This window comes from Biomphalaria glabrata, chromosome 4, assembly GCF_947242115.1.
Source record: "Biomphalaria glabrata chromosome 4, xgBioGlab47.1, whole genome shotgun sequence".
NCBI classification, from domain to species: Eukaryota; Metazoa; Mollusca; class Gastropoda; family Planorbidae; genus Biomphalaria; species Biomphalaria glabrata.
This window is the reverse complement of record NC_074714.1, coordinates 274,537-292,843: the sequence shown is the minus strand read 5'-3', so window position 1 is coordinate 292,843 and position 18,307 is coordinate 274,537. Positions and strand designations below refer to the sequence as shown.

General features: G+C 34.1%; 1 long non-coding RNA gene across 20 annotated transcripts in view; it reads left to right on the top strand.

Moving 5' to 3' along the window:
- Positions 1 to 18,307, top strand: part of LOC129925834 (uncharacterized) — a 44,702-nt gene that overhangs the window by 11,660 nt on the left and 14,735 nt on the right. For 10 of the 20 annotated variants that reach the window (XR_008777537.1, XR_008777542.1, XR_008777545.1 and 7 more), the window contains 4 exons: positions 874 to 1,040; positions 2,847 to 3,037; positions 4,028 to 4,109; positions 4,831 to 5,190. This is a non-coding gene — a long non-coding RNA (uncharacterized LOC129925834). Of the gene's footprint in view, positions 1 to 483; positions 769 to 873; positions 1,041 to 2,846; positions 3,038 to 4,027; positions 4,110 to 4,830; positions 5,191 to 12,379; positions 12,479 to 12,516; positions 12,665 to 12,689; positions 12,843 to 13,304; positions 13,341 to 14,813; positions 15,058 to 15,484; positions 15,682 to 18,307 lie in introns of those variants that run through there. The other 10 variants (XR_008777544.1, XR_008777536.1, XR_008777549.1 and 7 more) reach the window with 10 other exon arrangements.

The window sequence follows — 18,307 nt, the reverse complement described above, 5'->3', positions numbered from 1 at the left end:
TCTTAGCAGGATATTAAGATCCATTATTTTATGTTATCCAGCCAGATTGACCCTTTCTTCATGTTCCCTCCACTGTACCTTGAAGAATGATTTTAGGCAATGAGTTATGTCTTACAATATGACCAAACCAGTTCATCAGCTTTCATCTCTTCACAGTATTGAGGAGCTCCTCATTTTTGCCAGCCACTCTTCTTTTCCTGGTATTTGATACCCTGCATTTTTCTGTTCTGTTCTCTCAAAGACTTGGATTTTTCTTTCAGTCAACCTCAGCATTAAATGTCAAACTTTTACAACCATATAGGAGTACATAGACCACTAGCCAAGAATTAAGTTTTGTGTATTTAAATAAAAAAAAAAGTAATGAGCCCATGTTAGATCTAGCTAGTTTGAGGTATTGAAATTTTTAAGAGTTTACACAAACATGTAGTCAGTATAATATGAGATGAAATGAAGACTAGCCCAAACCTTCTTGTGAAGGCAGTGTCGCGTAGTATAGACAAGTGTCTATTTCTTTCTCCTAACTCTGTTTTTTTATTTCCTCTACTGGTAGTACGTGTACGGGGCGAGAGTGTCTTGTATTTTTTTTGTTTTGAATTGTTTTGCTACGTCACAAAGTCCGGTGACATCTATGGGTCATTCTTTGTCATGAGGCAGTTCACCCTCTGAGTTTGGTTGTAACGGACGGTGTGTTGGCCCGTAAAACGTTATTTGTCTGTACCAGTTTCTCGGACTTATTATTCAGTTGGATTTTTGGGACCCCTGTTTAGGGTGAGTTATTTGTTTGTGATATCTATTATTGTATGTTGTATGAGGTTGTCACTATTTCTATTTTTAGTGTAGAAGTTGAGAGTATTGTGTTTATTTTGTTTATAGGGTGCCAGTGTTGGAGTTGTGGGCGTCGCTTGCCAGTGTCATTGTCAAATTGACGATTATCTGAGGTCTAACTTTACTATTACCGAGGTTGGTAGTTTTGTGACGCCCGTCGGTTAGAGTCTGGTGGACCATAAAACCAGGGTGACAAGTTGATAACAGTAGCAAAGGTGCTTAAATTAATTATTGTATAATATCTTTATATATACCTATTATATATATATATATATATATATCTAATATATATATATTGTCTATTTATCATCCTCATTGTACATACACATATATGTTTCATACAATTAAAATTCATTTATTTTTGTTGTTATTTAAACTATTCACCTAGTTGTTTACTGTATGTACGACTGTGTGTGAGTGATGTTCTTGTCAGGTTGAACCCCGGGACCTTAATAGTATACAGCTAGTTAACAACCCAAATAAATCCTAAACCTGACAGGCAGCATTGGTGTGGGAAGCATTGAGATCACTCTGAAGTACATATCACACAACCAGGCAGACATCCTCACCATTTAATTGTATTTATATGTAAGGTCTAGTTACATGTGATTTACATTTTGTCAGTATGTCACAATGGAGTAGATCAATCTTAATGTTGTGTCTGTTCCAGTGTGGATGATCTCCTAGTGGCTAGAATCACTCAAGACGGTTACCTAGTGGTTGTCAAAAGAAATCCTGATTCTAATTACGAAGGGGAAGAGTTTCTAGAGGATTCCTCCACTCTGTTAGTAAGGGCAGGGGACAAGTTCACTTCTGCTATATGAATAATAAATAAACAAAATCTATATCAGAACTTTCAGAGTCATTGATAAAAACTAAATAGTTTAATTACTTTCTAATTAACAAATTATTTTTGTATTTTTCTTTTTTTTTTATGTACATATTTAGCTAAAGAATTACCTTTTGACTGCAAAAAACTCATTTAGTTTTAGTTTTGTTCCATAATTATTGAATTCATACATGCAGACACTATTGCAAATAATGTATTGAATTTTGAACATTTATTGTAGATCATTATTTGGGACAAAAATGTTAAAAACATTTTGCTAGCTCCAGAGTTTAGACTTAGTTTAACTTCAAAATCTTTATCAATAGTTAATCAGTACGCTAGTTAGACTTAGTTTAACTTCAAAATCTTTATCAATAGTTAATCAGTACGCTAGTCATCAACATTTAGTTTGTTCCATTCTGCTAGACATAGACCACTGTCTTTTAGGTCTTGTTGCTTAGTTTAGCTTGAATTTTCCATTGTCCTCTCTCTTTGTCTCTCTTGTTTTTTCCTTCTGTCCCTCTTTCTTTCACTATTCTTGTCTAGGTCAGTGTATTGTTCTCATTCTAAGTATGCAAGTAACATAAAAAAAAGACAATTCCTCCTTTATGAAGCTGACAACTTTTTGTAAGAAGGATTACTTTGCTTGTAACTCTTAATAACTAATGATTATAGATTTTTAAAAAGTACAATCCCCCCTCCTCTCTTCCCCCCCCCCCCCAATGCATATCACCAAAACTTCTTCTTAGCTCTGCTTGCTGCCATCCCTTGCAGGTCATCTGTTTCTGTTGCCCACAGTTAACAAGGTGGTCATGTGGCCAGCACATTGACCAATGTCCCTTATCCACAACTAATGTCAGGTACCCATTTGAGCTGGGTGGACTAAGAGGTGCCCTAAAGATAATGAAAGTTAATATCCCAGTCTTCATCAGGATTTGAACCCAAACTCCCAACTTTGCTTCTGTTGTTGAATTGTAATTAGTTGAGTTTCTCATTGTATAGATTGCAGTGAATAAGACAGACAGTGTTAAAAATGTTAATGCTTAATAAAAACAAATTTGTCACAAGTTAATATTTGCCTACATGTAATTAAAGTGTTTAGGATATACAGTGAACATTATATAGTTAGGTAAGAAGTGAGGAGAATGTTGTTGAATTTGAGTTATTTCAATGTATAAATTCTTTTTTTCAGAGGCACAAATCCACATCTGGGTCACATTTGGGTGAAATTTTCTGCTTACTGTTTGCTGTGGGTCATTTCTTCTCAGCCAGCATGTTAGACAACTCTGTTATATCAGACATTCACCAAGAGTTAACTCATCTCTTTTATTTGACTTTTGCTGGGCATTTAATGGAGAACAAGGTTCTGGACATTTGTCAAGTGTAAGTTTTTTATTTTCAAAATCTAAATAGAACTTTGAAAAATTTAAAACCTACTTAGTTTTTAGAGACAGCCAGGAAAGTCAATGTTTCAGCTTGTTTGTTGTGTATGTTTTCAATGTTCCTTCAGAATTGAAGATTATTACATCCAAAATTAACTTGTTTGCACATCTTATGGACTCATACAAAAAGTTTTAAAATAAGCCAAGTTTTTGCTTCTTTCTTTTTTAATGAAAACCAGTCATTAATAATAGCAACCATGAGGCAATTGGAGACCCTAGGCATAGTGAATTTGTTGGCCCAAATAAAACAAAAAAATAATATGTGAAAAAAAAATTACGCAATTTATTAAAACATTAATAACATTGAGGACAATTATCGACATATCTTCATTAAAAAAACAATTTTTCAGAGTCCTATGTTGGAACCCCACCAATTGGAGACCCTAGGCCTAGTTTGCCTTTGCCTTAGGCCAACCCTGATGGTTGTTAATGATAAGAAGAAGATAAGATGTTAAATCTCCTTTGTAAAAATAAAATATGCCCTAAGCTCATGAACTAGACATGGTTTGAATTTGTTTCATTTTTCTTTTTTTTAATTTATTATTCTAATTGAAATGTGTTTTTGCTGAGAACTACAATGATGGATAACAAAATCAGAAACAATGAGTTAAAGACCAAAATACTTCTGTTAATAATTTTGATCAAATCAGAGCTTAAAATATAATATTGGTTACAAATTTCATTTTTTTCTTCATTGGTTGCCTTCAGTCATAAATTGATTTTGGCTCATCTTTAGGAGCCATTCTTGCTGTGGTTATTATGCCCTATTCTTGAGAGGCATTCTTGCCACATACATCACACATGAAAGTAGAATCTGACTATGTGTCAAAGCAATCTTTATCAACTGTCTTTTTTTTTCAACAAAAAGAGAATTAGTAAGTCAGAGGACTTTTAGACATTGGTTTGTAAGTTCAGTTTATATATATTTCAGGGCTGAAGGCTACTCCATGATGGGCAGCCTATGTCATCACCAAGCCAGCGTCTAACTGTTAACTCCTTGTTGGGGACATTGTGTGAGTAGTTGTTTAGCATTCATGTCACCAAGGTTACATTCGTTTATTGGGACATAAATTAAAAGTTGTTTTTTTTTTAGATATATAAAACCTAAACATAGAATGAAAAGAATAAAGAAAAATGAAGTATTTCTGAGAATTTTAAGCCAAACAAATTTAAAATAAAAACATTGAAAATCCTTTTTTTTAAAGACAATACCTCCTTATAGAGTGATTGTTTTTCTCTTATTTAGCTATGAATGCTAGATTAAAAAAACCCAATGGAACTTATTTTTTTTTTACTCCTTTTGAAAGCATGTAAAACATGCCTGGTCATGCGGTTTGCGCGCTGGACTGTCGTTCGGATTTATCAACGGTCGAGGGTTCAAACCCTGCCCGCTCCCATCCCCCGTCGTCCTGCGGGAGGTTTGGACTAGGAAGTAAACTATCTTCAACTCTGAAGGAACATCCGAAACATGTAAAACATTTTACAAAACAAAGAAGACAGGTCTTCTAAAATAAGTTTTGTTTTCTTATTATGAACATTCCTTTTTGATTGAAAGTAATTATTACTTATTGATTTAATGAAAACATTCCCAATTTACTTAATGCTAACAATCTCTATTTACTGACTGAAAGAGTTAACTATAATAAACTTATTTGAATTACAAACTCATACAATTCTATTGATGATGAATAGAAAATGTTTAACAAACAATTCATTATTGGTTGACTATTTCAGCTCTGTCCTTCAACCAGCATCAATGTGTGTGACTCCCAAGTGGTCTCTCCAGTGTGTACAAGCATTGGAGCAGAAAACAAGGTGACAAGATGGAGAAGGGTCAGTCCACTCCTAAAAGAAGCACACTATAATGAATACACAGGTGTTTGTGTACAACTTGTTGAATTTTTCACTCACATCTACTTTAGTCTCTTGATGGGTAGCAAAGACATAAGCCTTTAACTGACTGAGCCAAGGCTTAGGCCCTGAATAGTTACATGTAGTCTGGGCGTCATCATCAAGTTCAAGGTTAAAATATGGACAGCTTTCAGTAAACTCTCACCAGAGGTCATTTCTGGCTGGAGAGATTTTTTATAGAGTGTAAGTACTTAGGAACTGGCAATATCCTAATGAAAAATATTAATATTTATAATTTGATTGCTAAAGCACAGTTCTATTAACTGATGCCATTTCTTCATGATGCCAATGTAATGTTGATTGTTGGGTAATGCTCTTGTGGTTAAAGCTTTAGCAAATATGAGTTTATCTTTTTGACATTTTTTAAATTGCATTTACAAGTGTTGTATTTTAAAAGTTTTACAGTGTTATTATAGTTGTTTTTTTTTAAACATTTGACTTTTTTAATATTGTGTATTATCACTTACATTGTAACACCATATTGTGTTCAAAACATAAATTTGATGCCACATTGTGTTCTAAACATTGAAAGGCATTTTTTGTTATACACTAAACATTGAAAGGCATTTTTTGTTATACAAGTCCTACAAAAAAAAAATATTTTTTTTATTCAAACATTGTAGTATTCAGTACTGTGGAAATCATTCTGTATGTTGAAGTACTTTCACATAGACTTTGACTGTTTTTTATCAAAATTATTAATGTTTTTGTTATTTGTATGCATATCTACTTCCTCTTATATGTTTTGGCAATAACCCATTTATGTCAAGCTATTCATTATTGGAACACTGATCCCCTTGGTACTTATTTATATCCTACTGTTCTAGTCCACCACGGGAATGTGCTTTTTTTTATTCCAATAAGCTTTCATGGAATACCCCTTACACACAGTGGTAGTCACAGCATTGCAGAGATAGGTGTTCTGCAGCCTTGTAAAAAAGTAATGAACATTTTCTGAACATTTTTGAAACCTATGAAGGTTAATGAAAATAACTTTCATGAACTTATGTCAAGTACTAACAATTTTTTTGATCTATTATTTCTGTAATACTGATGCTGTGAAATGTTATGATTGTTGGATTAGTTATAGGCTTCTAATTTTGTATGTTCCAGTATCCAGGCAAATCCAGTATCACTAATAATAGCTATTCCTTTTAAACCTGTAGAATCTCTCTGGGGATGAAGAACAGAAGCACATAATGTTTAAGTGTTGCAATGAGACCTGATCGCTTTGTAACCATAGTTTCAAACTTGTATGACACTGAAAATGCAAATTTTCTAATCTGTGACCTCCCATAAAAGAACTTAATGAACTCAATACAGAAAATTTAATTCAAGTAAAATATAGATCTATTATATTTCAGCCTTGATTAAATTATCCATGGTACATTAACATGATTGTCATGGGTGCAAACAATTTATTTGTATAAGACCATTCATTTTAGCTTCAAGTTGGTCTGGTTTAACCAGTCTAGGAGTCTATTTTTCTTTTTCTGGTCTCAGCAATATTTGTAAAAATGCCCAGATAATAATTATGAAGATTACAATGTCAGTGCGATTCTTGTTCTGCAGTTTATTGGATAATACTATTTTGTGTTTAATACCTTTTTCACTAGCATTTCACTTTTGGTTTTTCCCAGTTCAATGAAGCAACAGGTATAGTTAGAAGTATCGCATTGACAAATTGCCATATGTTGTGCTCAAGAAAGTAGAAAGAGCCACATTATTTGATCTTATAAAATACAGATGTTACTTCAAAAAGAAAATGATTATGTCCTACGCGTGTCCCTAGTCAATCTAGTCATGCATATTAACCAATGACCTAAATTCTGCCAAGTCACTGGTTTTCCTGGCTAGCTCAGGCAACTCATTCCATGCTCTAATAGCATTAGGGAAGAAGGCGTATTTGTATAAATTTGTCATAGCATATGGAACAAGGAATGTGTCTTTATCTTTGTGATTCTGAGTATTTTATTAGGGTTTGTTTTTGTATTTGAAGATTATGATTCATTGTTTTATGTATAATTGCTTCTTTACAATTAATTATAAAATCTAATTGAACAGCAGCTAAACATTATTAGAGTCTAAAAGCATTTCATTGGAGATGTAGACAGAGCTGATAAAAACATTGATGAAAATATTAGGCATCATTCCTTGGAAATGATAATCAAGTTCTTCATTGTTATGTTTTGAACTTGTTTCTCAAAATAAATGGCATTTACATAAAACACATTATAAGAAGCTTGTGGATCTTCTGGAGTTGGTGACTTATTGCATGTTATTGTTTAAAGAACCATGGCCAGCCTTCTGACCTAGGCGGAAAAGAAAGACATTCTCAACAGCACAACAATGAATCATGTTATGATAACCTGAATGTCAAACAGGAAAAGCACAGTGTGCGCAATGTTATAAAAACAAAACATTTTGTTATAAATAATATGTTACCTTATTTGTGAAATCACACTCAGCAGCAGGTAATACTTTTATTTATTGTTGTAGTGGATTGCTTAGAGTTCTAATTTTGGAGCAACTCATAACTCAAAAATGGAAGAGGATACAGCTTTTTTGTTCTCTTCCAATTCATGTTTCTTAAATTTTTTCTACAAAACATATGTGAATTTCATGCAGAAAAATACTCAACACATTGCAACCTTTGGCATAAATGGGTTAATATTTAGTCCTAGAACAGTTCAGTAACACTTACCTATATACTTAAGTCTTTTATTTTTACTTTGAGTTTTAAAATTTAAAAAATCGACAAGTCTGGTTTATGTCTTCTGTTTATGTTGTTATTTTAACTGTGTGCATACATTTTGTGTTCCATTTCCTTGCACTATGTGTCTTTACGTCTAAAGAGTTTCTAGTGTAGACTTAGTCAAAATGATTAACAACAAAACTGGATGAACAATTTAGTAGTATACAGATCTCATCTCAACATCTACTGTGGTCGTCTAAATGTGATCACGGTTCTCGCAAAACATTAATGGACATTGAAGCGTTGAGTGCTAAAACAAATTATAAATAAACATAACCTGTAACACTGTAACATATAATGATAGCAGCACTAAGGTAGCTCATTTGTGTCATTAATCTAATTACTAGCACTTCAAAAAAGTTATCTGTATGCAAATGCTTTTTTTTTTTTTTTTTGAAATGCAGGACAGAGAGTGTTAGAATGATACCTGGTCACGGCGAGACAATGGTGCCCTGTCAGTTTAGTGGTTTGAGTTCTACAAGGGACATGTCTATATTTCTTCATATTTTCTTCTCTGTGATTTTTTATTTCAGTATCTTTGGGCACCTCTTGAGTCCACCCAACTCTAATGGGTACCTGACATTAGTTGGTGAAAGTAAAGGCGATTAGTCATAGTGCTGGCCACATGACACCCTTGTTAACCGTGGGCCACATATATAGGCCACATATATGATATAAAGGTCATCTGTCTTATAGATTGCAAGGTCTGAAAGGAGAACTTTACTTTTTTACTCTTCTCTCAATAACCTTGGTAGCTTAGTGCTGCTTTTATCATAGGTTATGTGTCGTGATTCTTTAAATAAGTCATTCTACATTCATATAAATAATAGTATAACCAAATACAGTTGGTACAGGTGCAGGTAAATGGTAAAAACTTAAGAAGCAATAATACACAGAGCACAAATTTTAAACTAAATATGTAAGGAATATTTTTTGTAACTGAAGAACTACTAGTCTTTAAATACTTAACAATTTTCTATTTACAGCTATTATTGAATATATAAACATACAAGCAGACAATTTAATGTTGTAGTTAATTCTGTTCATGTTTAGTTACATATTCTACTAATATAAAAGGTGCACAGTAGATTAAATAGTTATAAAATATTGACTATAAATATTGAATTAAAAATCACTCCTCTGTTTCTCCAATTGAAATTGACCATTCTTTCTGAAGCTATGTGTATGCTGCCAAAGACATAATATAAAGTATTCAAGCACTTGCTATTATAAAGTGGAAATATTTTACCGCTATAATAAAGTTTGAATGCTTTACTACTATTTAGCCTGATTCCGCCCAATTCTTATAGAAGTACCTGACAATAGTTGGGGAAAAGTCATTTCAGTTAGTTGTTGTGCTGCCCACATGACACCCTTATTGTTAACCATGGGCCAGAGAAAGATTACCTTTACATCATCTGCTCAATAGATTGCAAGATCTAAAAGGGAACTTTATTTTTATTTTTTTTACTTTAGACCACCAAATTAGGCTACAATAGTTAAGTCCCACCTACTACTAATCAAGTAGATTTCTAATTATTCTAGAATAGTAGACCAAGAAATAGAATATAGACCTGCTAAAATGTAACATTCGCATCTCGCATTGGCCTCTTTTAATTATATTAAGTTTTGAAAGCGAAATATCAACTCTTGAAACATATTACTCTGCTCTTTGGAAGAGGGGAGGGGAGGATGTGACGGCCGAACGGTCATGGGCTTGACTTTCGAATCGAGGTCCCAGGTTCAAATACCAGAAAAGAATGGTAGACTATTTGAATTTTTTTTTATTTTTAGGACGCCCCTGAGTCCAGCCATCTCAAAATGGGTACCTGACTTAAGTAGGAAAACGTAAAGGCAGTTTGCCCATTGATTTTGTTCACCTGCAATAGCTATGTATGTATGTAGACATCCTCGTTGTGAAATAACACTTGCACTGTTACGGATTTGTCTTCTCTTTACACATCTCGAACCGTTTGTAGCGTGTAACATGGCAGAACTATTCTAGAAGTGTCACCTTGAGGGCATAGCATGTAGCGTGTAACATGGCAGAACATTCTAGAGTTGTCCCCTCGAGGGCATTACATGTAGCGTGTAACATGGCAGAACTATTCTAGAGGTGTCCCCTCAAGGGCATTACATGTAGCGTGTAACATGGCAGAACTATTCTAGAGTTGTCCCCTCGAGGGCATTACATGTAGCGTGTAACATGGCAGAACTATTCTAGAGGTGTCCCCTCGAGGGCATTACATGAAGCGTGTAACATGGCAGAACATTCTAGAGTTGTCCCCTCGAGGGCATTACATGTAGCGTGTAACATGGCAGAACTATTCTAGAGGTGTCCCCTCGAGGGCATTACATGTAGCGTGTAACATGACAGAACTATTCTAGAGGTGTCCCCTCGAGGGCATTACATGAAGCGTGTAACATGGCAGAACATTCTAGAGTTGTCCCCTCGAGGGCATTACATGTAGCGTGTAACATGGCAGAACTATTCTAGAGGTGTCCCCTCGAGGGCATTACATGTAGCGTGTAACATGGCAGAACTATTCTAGAGGTGTCCCCTCGAGGGCATTACATTAAGCGTGTAACATGGCAGAACTTTCTAGAGTAGTCCCCTTGAGGGCATTACATGTAGCGTGTAACATGGCAGAACTATTCTAAAGTTGTCCCCTCGAGGGCATTATATGAAGCGTGTAACATGACAGAACATTCTAGAGTTGTCCCCTCGAGGGCATTACATGTAGCGTGTAACATGGCAGAACTATTCTAGAGTTGTCCCCTCGAGGGCATTACATGTAGCGTGTAACATGGCAGAACTATTCTAGAGGTGTCCCCTCGAGGGCATTACATGAAGCGTGTAACATGGCAGAACTATTCTAGAGTTGTCCCCTCGAGGGCATTACATGAAGCGTGTAACATGACAGAACATTCTAGAGTTGTCCCCTCGAGGGCATTACATGTAGCGTGTAACATGGCAGAACTATTCTAGAAGTGTCCCCTCGAGGGCATTACATGAAGCGTGTAACATGGCAGAACATTCTAGAGGTGTTCCCTCGAGGGCATTACATGTAGCGTGTAACATGGCAGAACTATTCTAGAGTTGTCCCCTCGAGGGCATTACATGTAGCGTGTAACATGGCAGAACTATTCTAGAGTTGTCCCCTCGAGGGCATTACATGTAGCGTGTAACATGGCAGAACTATTCTAGAGAAGTCACCTCGAGGCCATGACATGTAGCGTGTAACATGGCAGAACTATTCTAGAGTTGTCCCCTCGAGGGCATTACATTTAGCGTGTAACATGGCAGAACTTGATCGTTGTGCTGGCCACATGACATGCTAGTTAACCGTCGGCCATAGAAACATATAACCTTTTCAACATTAGCCCAAAATAGACCACAAGGTCTGATAGGATTACTTAACTACTCTGCTCATTTCAATATTTCTCAAAATTTCTTTCATAATATTATGTTGACGGAACATGATAAATTGATAAAAAATATAAAAAGACGAGTTTTTTTTTAAGGCCTATAGCTTAATTCAAATTTAATCAAGAAACAATCTATGATTTTACAATGTAGAATTTTAATTGTGACATCATTGACAGATCTTGAAAACTTTATTCAATTTGACTTGCGTGTCCGAATGGTGTGGGTATAGAAAATGAAATCTAGATCCTTGTGATTGTCAAAAGAGTTGAGCCGAAGCCTGCTTGAACAAACCGTTCTGTCTGAAAGAGGTCCAAGTCAATGCCTATGCATGGACTAGAATACATGGCCGAAGGCCGAGCAAACCGGGAACACCCCGCCATTTCCCTATGTTTTACAAAGCTAACCGTGCAGGACTCGCCATTATTGTAACGGTCCCTTGAGGAATGGCACATGGATTATCGACAGGGACGTGGAAACTTTCAACTCCGCACCGTGCAATGGGAAAGCTCTCGCATTCCCTTGGACACTCCCACAAGAGTTTTGTTTTGCTATTCATTTAGCCTAATTACTTCCTTAAGTAATCGTTTCCACCCAGTGTGCCACGTTGAGGCAGAATAGCGTACCCGGGGAAATCTAGATCTACTTGTTTTATAGCGCTCGTCATTCTTTATATTGACCTAGGTCAGATAGTAGTCTAGATTATGCTGACAATAAATGCGTATTATAGCCACGGGAAATATGCATTCCTCGTTAATCTGCGGACTCGAAGAGAAGCCTTATTGTAGAAGAAACAATTAATTGACTAGATCTAGGTTTGTCATTTATTTTTATGCTACAGGTTTAGTGAGTTTAAGTTATCAGAAGTAGATATAGTTTATATTCTCACTCTAGATCAGCGGTTCTTAACCTTTTTAGCTCCGCGACCCCCTAACACAACTTTTCACTTGGAGGCGACCCCCAACCATAACAAAAAAAATTTGTCATGGATGCAAGATCGCCAGCTATCCGGCATGCCGGCAAAATCGAAGTAAAAAAAAAAAAAGCTTGCCGGCAAATGCCAGTACGACTGATTGCCGGCTCGGTATCGGACTTTTTTTTTTTTTTTTCACATTCACGTTTTGATCTTTCAAACTAAAACTTAATAAGTCGAATTCAAAGAAAGACAGGAAGTTACAATTCTTAAGTTACGGCGCATGCGCTTTTTTCCCAACTTTCGCTTTTTATCAAAAACGTAAACAAAATTTAGAAACAAATCAGTAAGGCCCCGGCCTGAGACGCCTAATTTAGTAAGATCTAATTCTAATAAGTTTGATCTACCGGCATAAAAATTGAAACCAGGAAACCAGACCTAGAGGCTAAATCTAGATCTATTTCTACATTTTAAAATGATTTTAGAAGTTGAACGTATTTACCCGAAAATGAAAATGCGAAATTACCGTAATAACCGTATCATCGTCGTATGAATGATCATGGTAATGATAGTTAGATCTATATTTAGTATATATTATTATATAGTCTAAGTCTAGTCTAGATCATCTCAGTAGATGATAATGATAGATCGATGTCAATGATTATTAACTATAAGATCTAGATAATTTGAATATTTAGTTAGAATCTTACAGTAGTTACAATCTACCACTAGCCGACTAGGTAGGTCTAGTCACTACTAGTAGTAAGTAGATAAGTAGAGTAGAGTTACTAGAGTCTAGTCACTCTAGTGACTAGTCCCTGGGCAGAAGCAGCGTAGATCAAAAGTAGATTATCTATTATAATCTATTATCAGATATAGATCTAAAAAAATAAATAATATTCTACTTTTAAAGTCTAGATCTAATTAATCTAATTAAATCTAGATTTTAGATCTAGATCTAATTATAAAAAACGTATTTTAATCAAGTAGATGATTCTAGCTAGGGCTAGTCTTCTATCATTACTAAATTAGTGTCTAGATCAAATTTCAAGATCTAGATCTAGAACTAAATCTAGAGTAATTTGGATTTAGGTTTAGGCTAGACTGCCGCTAGACCTAACTAAATCTAGAGAAAATATAATATCTAGTTAACTAGTAGCTCTAGCAGTACTCTAGTGACACTCTATAAACTCTATTCCTTGACAAGTTAAAGTCTAGACTTAGACTCAGAGACTATTGTGAGTATGTCTAGATCTCTAATACTTAATACTTACTAGATTCTAGATCTAGTTTGTTTATTAGACCTAGATATAGATAGGTGTAAATTGAAGGATCTACTCTTTTACTATTATAGAAATAAAATGACATCTTGATTAGATCTAGACATTCTTGATTATCTAGTTCTAGTATAAAAATCAGTCTAAGTACTCAAAGAGTTAGAAGATCCAGTTAATTAGCTCTATATTTGATAAGATCTACTGACTACTCTGTCAGCCAATAAATATTTATAGATCTATTAGATCTTTTATTTAAAATAGAGTTAGCTTTTAACATAGGTGCTACAAAGTTTGATTATACTAATATAGTAATATAGACTATAGTAGTAGTAGGTAGGCCTATCTATGTGAATATTATATACAAAAAAAATGAAATGTTCAAACATACATGTAGATTATAGTAATTAAAGTAAAAGCTTAGAATTTATAGTTTGTATTTAAAGATATATATATATGTGTGTGTGTATATATGTTATTTATGTTGTGAAGATATGACTGCAAACAATTGATCCAGAATTTTGTAATTGACATTGAAGAGAAATATTTAGATGCATTGCTATTGACGTTGCTAATATATGTCGATAAATCATACAGTGAATTAGGATGAATTCTTATGAGGACTCATTCTATACCAAAGATAGAACCTCTAGACCGACATCCAAGCATACTTAGAGCACCATCTGTTCAGATGCCACAATTATTTTTCCAAGAAGTCTTTTGCTTTTTCAAATTTAACCAACTTTGTCAATTACATCAGGTGCTGTAGAGGTCGTTTATAGAGTTTTGCATTGAAACTAATCTTTGAAAATCTCCTTTGTGTATACTGGTATATCTTACCGGAACTAGTAATTGTGAACAATTTACAACGCCTGTGGATTCATCAAGCTGGATGCTAAATATTGTAAAAGAAGCAGATATCATTTCCTTAATATCAGAAGACATGTCAACTAATCTCCTGTAAATAGTGTCATTATTTATGCAAATTACACTAAATTTATTAATAAATTTGGCTCCAATCATATCTTTAGCCACTGACAATAACTGCTTGGTAGTGGTGTGAGGTTTCAGAACTCTGGCGATTCTGACAGCTACCAAACAAGAAGATTCATAGGCTGATATGTTTCAATTATGGTACTTGCCATATGAGTCTAAACCATCTAAACTAAACCACTGTATGTCATAATCGGCAAAGTTCAGATGTTTGTTCGACCTCAATACATATGGCAGAGAGAACTTCATTACAAATGTTGCATCGGGTTTCTGCAAAAACTATACCGCAAAAAAAAAAATAATTAAAAAATCGTCATTCTCTTTTCTTTTATTAACCTTCTTTTGTTACAAGTCCGTGTTCATGAGTTGTTACATAATGAACTTTTTCCCATTGACTATAATATGATGGCATATTTATTAATTGAATTTTCTTCACGACGTGATTATATCTTCACCAAAGAAATGTTTGATCCCACAATGGTGTTTCGATGCATTGATAGACCGTAAATTTATTTCTTGAAAAATATATTTTGCAACAACAAAGATGTGGTCTGTAACATCGATTTTTGAATGACAATTATAAAAAAAAAGAAACACAAAGAAGAACAAATAAAAATAACAAACTACTATCAAACAAGGATGTTACATTCACTAAAAGTACCCTCTGTATCGTCTTGCAATATATAGGGTATGTCTATGTTATATGTAGGTCACAGCTGGGACTGCGCAGCCATGGGAAATACTGCATTCCTCACTAATCTTAAAATTCAGACTCGAAGACTAGCCTTATTATTATATTTGTCACCGCCACTTTTTAAAAAAATTGAAACTTGACGATCGTTTCTAAATTTATTTGGTAATAATGCTATTTGAGTAATGTCCCATCTCTATAATTTGCAATATAAATCTATATCCACTGTGGTACAAAAATGTTACAACACATAAGAACAAAAAAAACTAGCGATAAAAATTATAAATCTCCCCCCCCCCCCCCCCCCCCCCCCCCGAAATCCAATTTTCTGATGGTCTTAGGCGACCCTGTGAAATGCTCATTTGACATCCAAAGGGGTCGCGACCACAGGATAAGAACCCCTGTTCTAGATCTAGGTTTATAGTTGTACAGCATTCTCAACATTTCTCAGGGGACTTTTTGCTTATACACCGTAATATTATTGTTGACAACGGTAAAAGCATCAGTATGGACTATGGTGGCTCACATTGTTATGATTGTATTTTCTTTCCTTTTTTAGATAGAATCTATGTCGAAAGAAGAACGAGGTTAAATGACGTTCTTTTGTTCAACAAATGAAAAGTACCAGTATTAAATATAACTTGATTATTGTACTTTTTGTGTGTAGATTCTTTATGATTTTACATCATTGCATTGATTTCATTGAAATAACAAAACATTAGACTTGATTAGAATTAGATCTAGATCTAGACTAGTTACTAGATTGACTAAGATTGTCTAGATCTAGTATAATAAATAGTCTAAATTTAAATAATAACGTAGACGTAGACCGTAGATATGAGTTATTAAATCACAAAAGTAATTGCTTTTTTTTTTTTTATCAAGACTAGATTTTTTTCTAAATGTTTGATTAAAATGTATTGTACTTTATTAACAGTACAGTCACTGAACTGTAGTACAGTACAATACCGAAAATAATAGGCCTACTATGCCCTGCACCTTGCCGTTAGATGCACTACAGTCCTTATATGCACCTAATATTTTGAATTTAGGCCATATATTATATCATATAATCCATTCTATCATTATCAAAAATGTGTATAAGGCTAGTATACACTGTACATTTTATAAAAAGATCTTTAAAAAGGTAAAAGGACACCTTTTACAAAAAATATTAAAAACTTAAACAGGCCTTAATATCATTCAAAGGGCCTATTCAGTGGTCCACTGGTCCAGTTGTAGTGTCTACCCATCAGGCATTTAAACATTTGCCAGAATGCCCATTAAGCCAGTCCATCTTTGCTTTGATAGTACTAATGACCTCTCTTGTAGAAATAGCTATATGAAGAGTGTTGTTAAGAATAGTATAGTTTAAATGAGCGTGTAGTTCGTTTCATGAATCAGCTGGGAAAAACAATTACTTAGCAGAGTTTAAGTCACTGATTAACATGCATGACTAGTCTGACACATGAAATTCATAATTAGAAAGACATAATTATCTATTTTTTGAATAAACGTATGTAACCTATATAATTAAATAAGAGGGACACTTGGTTTACTGTGTTCTATTATACAGGAATTGAGGTACCATTTTTAAGAGCCTTGCTGTTTTCTGTATCTAATCTTTTGTATAGTTTAGACTTTATTACTGTCACTTCAATGTATTTTGTGTATGACTAGATATAGATTGTATTTATTTAATCTGCCTTTATACAGTTTGATTGGGAAGCTTCATTTCAGAATGTTAATATTCTACAATCTATCATTAATATAATACTGGAATTGCTTTATCAAGTGTGATCTTCACCGTTTAGAAGTTAATAGAACTAAGCACCTTAACACACTGCAGCTAGTTCTAATTAACCCATTCATAAGTTTTCAATTAACCAGTAATTGTAAGTTGCTTGCTTGACATAGAGCTCTAAAAAGGAAGTAAACATTAAGTAATTTTTTAATTGTATACTTCAAATTAGTTTTTAAAATAGCCCAAGAAAGCTAACTTTAGGTCAAAAAGTATTTATTGTCCTCAACTTGTATAATTTTTTTTCCTGTGGTTGCAAAGCATTGGCAAATATTTCTATTTTCTATTCTATATTTCTAGCCTGTAATGGTTTGATCAGCTAGCCCATAAACATTATAGAAAACTTATGGCTTGAAACTTTGATTTCATCTTAAGAAATTTATGCTACATGAGATCTTACAACTTTGTGTTTTAGGAATTCCTTTGTTAGTTGAAAGGAAAGATGAACAATTAGAATAAATATATCATTAAATTAACTAAAAAATTACAATTATTAAAACGTGTGTGCACACTAGAACAACTCTAAGTACTTTTAGGCTATACATTATTAACATTATTAGGATTTGCTACTTTACAATATGGAATTAGGCCTGTAAAAAAAATGTTAAGATTCATTTTGTTTTGCGTATTAGGTTTTTTATAGTGACAATAACATCATCATAAAAACAAAGACTAGAGTTAGACATGAAATAAAGACAGTTCATTTGTTAGCTTCTTTGGATTCTTTTAACAGAATTTAGGACTTTTTTAAAAGCTTAGCTCACTTGGTCTGTGTCTGTCTCCCATTTCCTTTTCACGGATCAAGTTGAAATTTTAAACATATATTCCTTGTCAATGACAATACATGAATTAATGAATCCAAATATAAAATATAGAAATGATGATTACATCCTATGCATCATGCATCTAGTCATGCATGTTAACCAATGACTTAAATTCTGACAAGTCATTGGTTTTCTTGGTTGGCTCAGGCAACCCATTCCATGCTCAGTCACCACCATCTTTGTGAATGGTACTATTAGTCACCACCATCTATATAAATGGTGATTTAAGTCACCACCATCTGTGTGAATGGTACTATTAGTCACCACCATCTGTGTGAATGGTACTATTAGTCACCACCATCTATATGAATGGTGATTTAAATCACCACCATCTGTATGAATGATACTATCAGTCAACAACATCTGTATGAATGGTACTATCAGTCACCACCATCTGTGTGGTTCAGTGTTTAATGTATAATTGCTAAGAATGGTACTGTCAGTCACCACCATATGCATGAATGGTGCTATAAGTCACCACCATCTGTTTGAATGGAGTTGTCAGTCACCGCCATCTGCATTATGATACTATTAGTCACCACCATCTGCATGTCACTATCAGTCACCACATTGTCAATGAATGGTACTATCAGTCACCACCATATGCATGAATGGTGCTATA